Below are 11,107 nucleotides of genomic sequence, written 5' to 3' on the forward strand. Positions count from 1 at the left end.
GGAATGGAAGTTATGAGTGACGATTTTGAATCATTTAAGGGCAGCAGAAAAGGAAGGTTATCTTTCGTCTTCTTAGTGGTTGTTTCTGGGAGTGCATATACCGATTATGTTTTGTATTCTAACATTATTTTAAGTGTTACCTTTTGCTTTTTGTCTGCTAAACATAAGGGTGTTTTTGCTTTCGGATTTTTTTTTGCACTGTAAATTTTCTTTTTTACCAAAGATACTATAACCACTGAATGATGCATATATTCTTTCCTGTCACATCTCCTATGAGAATCCCCCTCACCCCCACCTACACACTTTTTTTTTGTAAGCATCGTTGATGTTGAACAAACTTGAACTTAAACATGGTAGAGTACACTTGGAACATAGTCAGCCATTTTGCCAAACATATCGTTGCTGCAGGACTGCACAAATTGGACATTTTCTCGTTTTTGTCTTTTTATTCTTGTTTGTTTGTTTTACGGAGACAAGACAACCGTGCCCGTATGCCCGATTTCCCGGTGCTTCCTGGACACAAGCCAGCAAGCTCGTTCGCTCGACTGCGTCGCACGCGGTGAAATGTCGCTTACGCAACGGAGGTTGGCCCAATGGGTCACCGCTTCCAAAATGGCCGACGGTCGTTAAGCCTTCGATCGACGCTCCGTAGAAGAGGACAATGTAACAATGTTTCGAGCTTCTTGTCGTCGTGACGTGTCGCCGCGTCACCCGCGCCGTGTAGCACGCCTTCATAAAACTCACGTTTGAGGGCTGACGGTGCACGACGACGGCCTGTCAAACTTGTCGCCGACGTACTCCTGAAGTGATTCGTTAGCTACCGAGACCACCCTGGCTGGCAGCTGAAAGGGGCATTACAGTGAAGCGATTCGGTAGCTACCGAGACCAGCCTGGCTGGCAGCTGAAAGGGACATTACAGTGAAGTGATTCGGTAGCTACCGAGACCAGCCTGGTTGGCAGCTGAAAGGGACATTACAGTGAAGGGATTCGGTAGCTACCGAGACCACCCTGGCTGGTAGCTGAAAGGGACATTACAGTGAAGTGATTCGGTAGCTACCGAGACCAGCCTGGCTGGCAGCTGAAAGGGACATTACAGTGAAGGGATTCGGTAGCTACCGAGACCACCCTGGCTGGTAGCTTAAAGAGACATTACAGTGGAAAACCATTTTTATACTAATAGTAAATAACTAGCTCATATTATGAAAAAGAAACACAGCATATCCACTGAGTGAATTATGATGACTGGGGCGACGCGTCCGTCGGTCCGTGCGTCCATTCGCCTATGCTTTCGTCCGTCCGTCCATGCTTCCGTGCGTCCGTTTACCCGTGCTTCCGTCCATCCTATTGTACACGCTTCTAGGAAACGAGACGAGAAATGGTGACGAGACAGCACCATCTATTGTACTTGTATGGCGGTGACACTGCCCATACTACCTTGATAAGCTCACTGTAACAACAGCAACAGTAAAAAAGTGCACTCAGCTTCAAAGAAGTGCATGAAAAAAAGTTGTCGGTTCAACTCACATTGACCAAACCTTTTTCTTGTTTGCTCTCTGATAATACGTATTTTTAAAGCCGTTTCTGTGACGGAAATACGTCACTGAAATCTTGGTGGGCCCCGGCATAAAACACTTTCGTGGTAAAATGTGTGGCCAGCTCCACTTCGCGAACGCTGTCACAGCGCGCAGCCGATGATTCGTCAGGTCCGCCTTCGCCGTATTGAGTAAGCCTCTTATTGGTTTAACTTTTTCGCCGAGCCTCGACTTTCTCTCTCTCAGCGTGCATCTTATTCTTTAACATTTTCCACTGAGCCTTGCCCTCACCCATGTTGGCGTGACTCAGCTCTTCCTGTCCTTCCGACTACCGCTGGAGCCATGCCGAAAACCACGTGACCAACCGTAGGCAAATGAACGGGGAAGCTTCAAATAAGGACAGCTTTGTCCTTCAAAAATGTTCCAAACTGAGCACACCAGGGTGGTAAAATGAAAAGGCCACTACAGTAGGAAGCTCTTCAAAAGCCTCCTTTAGCTGGCATCTTTAGAATTCAAGATTAAGCTTCCCGCTTTTGGTCCCCCTGGTGGGACATCAAGGCGGCGCACACGAACGAAGCGAAGTGCCGCGGTGTAGGCGGTGTTGCGAAACTTCTGACAGCTGAGACAGAGATTGGATTGGATAAACTTTTATTTGGTCCTCCAATACACAGATCACTGTGTTGCGGGCAGCTCCCACGTGGGGACTGAGATGCCAAGCTCCTCAGCCGCCTCGCGGGCTTCTGAGACAGAGAGAGCGCCCCGTAAACCACCGTCCCTCTTCGTGGCAGCACTTGGCTCCCCACCGCGGCACGTTCGAAAAGTGCAGTTTATGTAAGCGTCGTTTCAAAGAATTGAGGTGCCCCCCCCCCCCCCCCGAGAATAAAAGAAAAACTAGAGAAGGCTAAGAAAGAAAGAACTTGACAGCGCATATTTATGCGACTATCGACTATTGTTGGTGATTATTTGATTGCTGAGTGCATACAACAGTTTCTCTTCAATTTGTTAACATCACCGCAGGTGCACATTTATGTGATTGTTGAGTACGTTGTTTTTAAATATCATGTTCTAACTCTTAGGCTATATTTTATACCGTATGGTCTGTGGACATTTTTCGCTTTTTATCTAAATTTTTATCTATCTTCGTTTCTTGGAAAGTTAATTTAACATGTCTAATTAGCAATATTTGAGAACACAAAAAATAGTGTCATTAACTCCAGGCAACGGTGAGCAACATGCATTTAGTCGCGTCGTAATCGCGAGTGCCGGCATATTTAAAAACTCTGCCGAAAGTTACTTGGGACACCCTGTATGCATTGCGAGCTCGTTCATTGGGATTTCACGGGATGGGTAAAAAGAATATCCTAATTAACCGAATTCGGAGCTATGATATCGAAAGTATCGAGAAATCAATGAAGACGCGTTTATTATACAGTCAACATTCTCCCTTTCTTTCGTGTATATGCGTAAGTACGGCACTTACTTTGCGAGAACAGTGTATATAAAAGCCACGATTCTCGCCATTCGAAACTTCGTTACATTGTGGTAGCGGCTGAAAAGATTTCGTGAGGCCTTGTTTACCAAACGTCGGTAACGATTTAGGGTGCTTGGTACTCTAGTATGAGAGAGGGATAAGCCATCCAGTGGGCCTCAAGCTGCATGAGGCTGTGCCAGCGTGTGTTTTGAAAAAGCTTTAACGATTTAGAGTACGAGGTACTCTACTATGGGAGAGCTTAAAGCCGTCCCGAGGATACCAACTACATGGTCTCTCGCAATACCTACGAAACGGCGACAGAAGCAGAACGCCAATTCTTGAAGCGTTTCAGATGGTATACCACCCAGGCACGCATCGTGTCACTGGTTTTAGAAGAATAATTTGGACATCCTAGTAAACTTTCTTGAGGATTGTGTTATTGTTGTTCGGCCATCGGGATAATTTCTTGTTGCAACAATGAACCTTTAATCAATATTATGTGTTTACTTTAACAGAGAAAACAGTACCGGCAATCAGAGCGAAATGCACGTAGCACCACTATATGCCTTGCGAATGGCTGGTGTGCGGTATAGTTCTGCGACCGGAGCCGATTCTTTTATCATAGGATCTAATCAAGTAGGTTTAAAAGAAAAAAAAATGGCAGCATATTCACGGAGTGAATGATGGTGAGGGGGGCGAAGCATCCGTCCGTCAATTCGTTCTTGCTTCCGTCCGTCCATGCGTCCGTCTGTGTGACCGTCCGTGCGTCCACTTGCCCGTCCGTGCGTGCGTCTGTTCGTGCGTCCGCACGCTCATCTGTGCGTCCGCCCCTGCGTCCGTCCATGCGTCCATCCGTCCGTGAAGCCATCCGTGCGTCCGTCCATGCATCTATCTCTGTGTCCCTTTGTCCATCTAGTCAACACTCCAAGAACCACCATCTAGCATCTTTTCATCATATATTCCGCATAAATAAGCACCGCCATCCAACGGACATTCCAAGGACTGAACGAGAGGAGGCACACGCATATTTTCTTACGGCTTGCGCTTCGTGTCTACTTCCCACCTTTAACCACCTCGAGTTCATGGTATATACTAGTTCACTGTATTCATGGCTATGCAGCCCAACGCTCGCTAAACCTTTCTAAAACCAAGGAGGTTACACCCAGCGAGTATAACGTAGCAACCTTTTCTTGTCAGATGATGCTCAATGTACATGCCAATGGCTGCTAAGGGGGAATGAGAGACAGGAGAATTGGGCCTTTAGTTAACGCGCACGCTGCGAATTTTTTTTCTTTCAACAACGCACAGAAGGAATCTCTCACCAGAACCACCTTGGAGGTCAAAATGTAAGACTGCTTACACACTACAACTACGACTACGAGGGACAAACAGGTGCCGCTATAAGGAGCTTCGCCCCTTGCTGAAGTTCCCCCAACGCCTTACTAGCAGAAGTGAAGCCAGTCTCCTTGGTTATAACCAAGTTCTAATCAGGTATGGTCGCGAATAAGCATGCCTTCGGAATCATTGTTCATGTTTGCCTCGTTTTACTCTTTGCGCGGGATACCAGAGAAGAAGACCACCCTGGTGCATCCGGTTCTGTACGCAATGTCTACGCGTGGCTCGTTCGTCGTCTCGTCGCCACAGGTACGGTAAGTATAGTTAGTGGCAGTGCAGCAGACACGGCGGCAGGATCGGCAAGGTGCGCAGTGCAACGCGTTACGTTAGCTGCAGAAAAAAAATAAAATAAAATAAAGATAGACACCGGAATACAGTTGCGCGCGTCTCTAGCTTTGTTGGCTCACTCGCGTGCGTAATCCAATTTCGACGTGGGCTTGGCAACCAAAGCGCGTCTCGTTTAATCCAATTGAACCAAGTCCACCGCCGGGGCCACTTTTCTCTGCTGGCGTCCTTTCTTGCGTCCTTCTTCGCTTTCTTTCAGCCTTTACTTCCGTCTCACTTTCGCTCATCTTTCCTTCTATCCTTCCATTATTGCATATATTTTTTTCGTTCTTCCATTTCTTCTTTCTTCCCTACTTTCTTCTTACATGCTTTCTAGTATCATTTCATTTTGTCGTGCGTAGTTTACTTTATGTTGGCATCCCTTCTATAATTACTTCTCTTAGCCGATTCTTGTATTCTCCCCTTCATTCTTTCCATCTTTATTTATTTGTAGCCTCATTTTGTTGCCCCGCCGCAGTGGTCTAGTGGCTAAGGTACTCCGCTGCTGACCCGCAGGTCGCGGGTTCGAATCCTGGCTGCGGCGGCAGCATTTCCGATGGAGGCGGAAATGTTGTAGGCCCGTGTGCTCAGATTTGGGTGCACGTTAAAGAACCCCAGGCGGTCTAAATTTCCGGAGCCCTCCACTACGGCGTCTCTCATAATCACATGGCGATTTTGAGACGTTAAACCCCACAAATCAAAAGCCTCATTTTGTTCGTTGGTCATTCATTGTATCTTATCCACTTTTCTTCAATTCTTTCTTCATTTCGTTGATCGTTTGTTGTTCCATTACACTTTTGCCTCCGTCTAGAAGACTGCGCCACGCGGGGTTTCGTACACCGACATCGGGTCACTCCGTATAACGGTGTGCGATGAGCAATTTCCCCCCTTGAATAAGCCGTCACATTCATTGGCAACATACAGGCCCCATTCTCTCAGCCGCGGTGGTGAAGTCGTTACTGTACTCGGTTGTTAACCGAAAGGTCGTGGGTTGGACCCCGCCGCTGCTGTCCCATTTCGGATACAAGGCCGAATGACAGAGGTCCCTACTGCGTGATGTCAGTGCACGCTAAAGAACGCTGGAGTGTCTGAATTCCCGGAGACCCTCACTACGGCGTCACTCAGAATCGCACCGTGGTTTGGGTCCATGAAACCCTGCAGGTACATCACTATCGCTTGCTTTATTAGAAGATGGCATAGACGCTTAACAAGAATCACTTATACAACCCCCGCGTTCTCGAAAAAATTACGTCATTTACGAAGACGTCTTCATCAGAAGATGGCATAGATGCTTAACAAGCATCACTTATACACACCCCCAGCGTTCTCGAATAGACGACGTCCTTTACGAAGACGTCCGGCGATTTCTGACTCATCGGCGAAATTAGTCGTCCCACGAGTATTAGGAGAAGAAGAGGGAACTTGTGCGGCCCACCGGTATGTACAGGAGAGCACCTTTTTTTTTTTTTTTTTTCGCCTGCGTGCGTTGTTACGGCGGCCGTCTCCTCCGCCGCTGCCGCTGCTGGGCAGCTGTTGCTGCGCGCGAGCGAGAGGAGCCGCGCTTTCGAAAGGCCAAGAATAGCGCCCCGTCATCCGGCACGCACAAAAGCGGACCTCCGATGCGCGGCGTCCGAAAAACAATCAAAGTCCAGACGCGCAGCCCCCTCTCTCACTCCGCGCCGGCAACCATCGTAGTATGCGCGACCCCCCTTCCCTTCTTCTTGCTCGTTCTTACTTACACTCAACCTGCGCCCTGTATGCAAGAGCATCGGGCGGACGGCAGAGTGGAGGCGCCTTCGTCGTACCCCGGCTTCGATGGGCGTGGGACGCCCCCGCACAGTCAATGCGAGCGTCTTATACATATATAATGGAGAGATATATGGAGAGATATATAGAGTAAGGCTTCGTGGTGCTCGCGCTGCTTGGGCATGCACGTCGCTTTGCAAAATGTTAATTATTCATTTATTTAAATTGCAGGAAGGAGGAGGAAGAAAGTTGAAGCGGAAAGACAGGGAGATTAGCCAGTTCTTAGACCGGCTGGCTACCCTGCGGTGGGGAAAGGGGTGAGGGGAATGAAAGATGTTAAAAAGAAATGTTGCGAAGAGAAAATTAAATTGCAAACACCTTACAGGTAACCACATATTCTAACCACATATTCTAACCACATATTCACCCCAAACTCGACCCATCGGGGAGGCCAATGAAATTGCAAATACCTTACAGGCCTCCCCGATGGGTCGCGTTGGGGTTGAATATGGGGATAGATTTTAGAGGTCAGAAAACTCCAACCTAATATGAAGAAGAAGTACAGCAATATAGGTGCAAGTGCTAACATAGTAATACCTGAAGTTAAATTGAAGGACATTGTGAATTACGAAGTCTGAAGCATGAGAATGACTTAGGAATAGACAGATTATTAGATATATCTACAGGCATGAGCAGGGTAACCCTTTGGGGGGGGGGGGGTGAAAATTTATTGCAGCGCCCTCACCCCCTCGCTATCATGTCAATGTGTTGGGCTGACTTTGCACCCTCTGCGTTGAGGTGACTAGAGGTGGGCGCCTCCCCTTCCCCTTCGGTTAGATCGCATACGCCTATCTAAAAAAAAAGTGAACGGCATAAATTGGGCATTTTACAGGTACTATAGATTGGATAATGGTGCACATAACAAGCATATTTTGAACATCAGCATCAAGATGCTGATCAAAAAAAAGTTGCTGATAAAAAAACTGAAAAGGGTGAATGCATATGAATCGCGGGAAGAAATGGACGAGATAAGCGTTATCGGTGAAATGGTTGATTATAGGATGCTCGCACGTAATGTTCGATAAGAGTGGCACCGTGTGCTCATCGGTCTGGTTGAACGTGATATGGATGGCGCAACAGAACAAAAGCGCGATAAGGGAAGCGAAACAAGCGCTAACATATAGTGGAAAATATTTGATTTTCAAAATATTAGACGTACTTGTACACCCCACAAAACCTCTTGCCCAATCCAGAATATGAAGTTTTCATCGTTGGAAGCCAATGCTTGTCTCGCATTCTTCCTTTATTCCTGTGTCCGGGTTTTGCTGCGTCATCCAGGCAATGCTCCAGTTATAACGTGCGTTCATTGATTGGTATGTGGTGTTTAACGTCCCAAAACCACCATATGATTATGAGAGACGCCGTAGTGGAGGACTCCGCAAATTTCGATCACCTGGGATTCTTTACCGTGCACCCAAATCTGAGCACACGGGCCTACAGCATTTCCGCCTCCATCGCAAATGCAGCCGCTGCAGCCGGGATTCGATCTCGCGACCTGCGGGTCAGCAGCCGACTGCCTTACCGACTAGAGCGCCGCGACGGGGCAGACATAACGTGCGTATCCAAGAGGTTAGCTCATGACGCACGCGCAGTGACAACAAGGACAAAGCTTTGCGTACCGTATACTCTAGACGTGCATAGTGAAGAAGTGCCCTACCACGCTTGCTTAGGGGCTTAGGCGTTTGGCCTACTGAGGTTGTGGAGCTGGGTTCGCTTTCCGCTGCGCGGAGACCGCATTCTGAGTAGAGTGGAAAGAACAACCATATAAATAAATAAATAAATAAATAAATAAATAAATAAATAAATAAATAAATAAATAAATAAATAGAGTGACAATGTGTTCCTAGATTTGAGTGCCACCTAAAAAAAAACTTCGGGAGGTCTTAATTTGATTTCAATGTTCCCCACCTCAGCTTGACTGGCAATGATATTGCACTTTAACGCATAAAGTTGAAGAGTTTTATTTGAATAGTTGCACCAGTAGTAAATAGCGCGTTGCATGCTGTGCTTCGCACCATCAAGTTTAGAGGAAACAGAAAAAAAAAAGAGAGAAAGTTCAGTGGCATGTCACGCTCTGTGAAACTTGAAGGCGAAATTTCGCTTCGCACTTAGTACTAATGCACCGAGTCGTACAATCGGGGGCCACAACTTCGCTCATGACATAATGAGAGTCGGGGGGGGGGAGGTACGCCTTACATAAGTTTGTTGTTCAGAGTGGATTGTCGCTTATATACGACAGCAAGCTCACTGCACCGCTCGTGGTGGTGCATGACCTCCGCTTGGCCGTATGGCGATGCCAAACGATAACGTAATCATACGACATAACGATGACGTCACGAGGAAGTGACATTTTCGCTGTGATCCGTAACGTCATTATGTCATACGGCGACATCGGATCATGACGTCATTATGATGTGGACTCGCGCTTTATGTTTTTTTTTACCACTTCATACCAATGCCGTACATCGGTTATGGAGCCGTTCAACGATACATTTGAGGCTTCAGCCTTGATGAAGGGAGTGGTTTTTACAGCTGAGCCAGGGATAAGAAAAGAGAGTGCAGGCTTAAACCAGTTTTGACAACTGGTCATCATCATCATCATCATCATCATCATCATCAGCCCGACTACGTCCACTACCAGACAAAGGCCTCTCCCATGTTCCGCCAGTTAACCCGGTCCTGTGCTTGCTGCTGCCAATTTACACCCGCAAACTTCTTAATCTCATCTGCCCACCCAACCTTCTATCTCCCCCTAACCCGCTTGCCTTCTCTGGGAATCCAGTTAGTTACCCTTAATGACCAGCGGTTATCCTGTCTACGCACTACATGCCCGGCCCATGTCCAACTAGTATACTCAGGCAAACTTTACGTTCAAGCTTCCGCCCTTAAGTTTAACACAACGCCGACAACACCGTCGACACAAGCGCAAGAAATCCAACCAGGTTATCGCAAGATTAGCGTGTGAAGGAGTGGGTGGGCCTGCAAAAGCGTCGTGCACGGGCAAGAAAATCTGTGGGATTTTACGTGTTCCGGCAATGATGGATGGGGGAGAAGAACTGGAAGCTCTTGTTTAGAAGTAGAGCAAGACACGACGTTAATGCGAGTTCGAAACTTCCAGACATCTCGAGGTTTCGGAAGAAGGTCTCTCAAAAACTTCAACGTGATGGACGACGTCTGAACGAACGGAACGAGACAGAATGCAGGCTGGGCAAGATATGGGCCTGGGCTCTATAGCCTGTATCGCAGAGCTCTCGAAACTGTCCTGCACTAAGTTCTTGGGACGTTGTCGTGCAACAAGAACCAACAAACCAACACCTCTGAACATTTTTGTTTTGCTTGTTCCTCTTACATACTTCGTCTCCTCACTGCCCACTTTTCTTACCGATGCTTGTAGATGAACTTTTCTTGATCCATAAAGTCTGGGTAATCATCAAACGAGCTGCCACACACACAATATTAAGTATAGAAGAAAAGAAAAACTGCCTCAGCATTGGTGATAGATCCCATCACGCCGTACTGTGGACAGCTGACAGCGTTTGACCGATGACGGGGTTTTGTGGCCTCAACCCCCCCCCCTTTTTTTTTTCTACTAAGGAAACTATCCAGTGGCGCACATACACGCACGCAGTCAAACGCCCTCAATAAAGACAGTGAACGGGTTGCGCCTGCTCCAGAAAAGGAACGCGTGCGAAGTTATGCATAGCAATGCTATCGGAGGTACCGAACCGAAGGGCGGTTCAACACAGATCCTCAAATGTAGCTTAGTCGTGAATGCGAGAAGTTTCTTTACCGAAACTTGGAATCCAGGAGTGCAGGACTCCAGATTTTCGCTCAACAGGACCACTCGTATACCAGAAGCAAGGATCCTAGAGTCAAAGATCTCAGAGTCAAGGATCCAAGAGAAACGATACCACAGTCAACGATTGTGAAGCCAAGGATTTCAGAGCCAAGCAGGCCAGAGTCAAGGATAGCGGAGCTAAGTATCACACATCTATGAATTCCAGAGCCAAGAACCCCAGAGCCCTAGATTTCAGAGATGATGCGGGTAACCTAATAAACTGTTGTAATTTCAGGGCTGTGTGTTTCACTAGATCTCAGAACGCTGGAACCAAAAGCCTTGGGTCCCCGAGTCTGCGTCTATGATCAAAATAAAATGGAAAGGGCTGAAAACTTAAGTAAGGAGCAAATAAAACGCATTCTTAGTTGGGAAGATTAAAAGACCCACGTGAGACGAGACCATTCCGATAGAACCATCGATTCTATGCTGTTCGAATTCTTCGAGGTTCAAGAATCGAAAGTGTACCGCGTGATATAAGTAACTGTGGCGGTCTTGGCTTTACCTGGGAGGCGAACAAGAAATGCGTTTGTCGCCGACATTGTGAAATTCTCTCCGAGAAAAAGGAGGAACCACGAAAAAAAAAAGGGGGTATAAGAGAAGAGGGGGGGGGGGGGATGCTGAGCCGACGAAATAAGTCTTATAGCTCCGTTCTGTAGTTAAAAAAGATGGCGCCCACAACTGTGCCACTGGGACTTCGCTTTCTCACGACAATTCATTCACCAAAAAAAAAAAAAGAAAAGA

Source organism: Rhipicephalus microplus, chromosome 7 (assembly GCF_043290135.1).
Source record: "Rhipicephalus microplus isolate Deutch F79 chromosome 7, USDA_Rmic, whole genome shotgun sequence".
Classification (NCBI taxonomy): Eukaryota; Metazoa; Arthropoda; class Arachnida; order Ixodida; family Ixodidae; genus Rhipicephalus; species Rhipicephalus microplus.